This window comes from Mandrillus leucophaeus, unplaced genomic scaffold (assembly GCF_000951045.1).
Source record: "Mandrillus leucophaeus isolate KB7577 unplaced genomic scaffold, Mleu.le_1.0 Scaffold280, whole genome shotgun sequence".
Classification (NCBI taxonomy): Eukaryota; Metazoa; Chordata; class Mammalia; order Primates; family Cercopithecidae; genus Mandrillus; species Mandrillus leucophaeus.
The window spans coordinates 29,719-30,388 of record NW_012102921.1 but is presented as its reverse complement, the minus strand read 5'-3'; positions in this window follow the sequence as shown (position 1 = coordinate 30,388).

Below are 670 nucleotides of genomic sequence, written 5' to 3'. Positions count from 1 at the left end.
CTCCAGCCTGGGCAACAGAGTGAGACTGTCTCAAAAAGGAAAAAAAAAAAAAGCAAAGTAATGCACTAATGTGAATGCTGAGTAATGAATCTCAATCATTGTCCCCAAATCCTGTATTCATTTATTATTTATTTTAAAGAGCATCTTGATCTGTTGCCCAGGCTGGAATGCAGTGGGGTAATCACAGCTCACTGCAGCCTCAATCTCCTGGGCTCAAATGATCCTCCCACCTCAGCCTCCCAAGTAGTTGGGACTACAGGTAGGTGTCACCACACCCTGCTAATTTTTAATTTTATTGTAGAAATGAGGGGTCTTGCTATGTTTCCCAGGCTGGCCTCGAACTCCTATCCTCAAGCAATTCTCCTGCCTCGGTCCAAAAGCCTTTTTTTTTTTCTTTTTCTTTTTCTTTTTTTTTTTTTTTTTGAGACAGTCTTGCTCTGTCACTCAGGCATCTTCATCTGTTGCCCAGGCTGGAATGCAGTGGTGCGATCTTGGCTCACTGCAACCTCTGCCTCCTGGTTTCAAGCAATTCTCCTGCCTCAGCCTCCCAAGTAGCTAGGACAAGAGGTGCCCATGACCACGCCCAGCTGACTTTTGTATTTTTAGTAGAGACTAGGTTTCGCCATGTTGGCCAGACTGGTCTTGAACTCCTGACCTCAGGTGATCCACC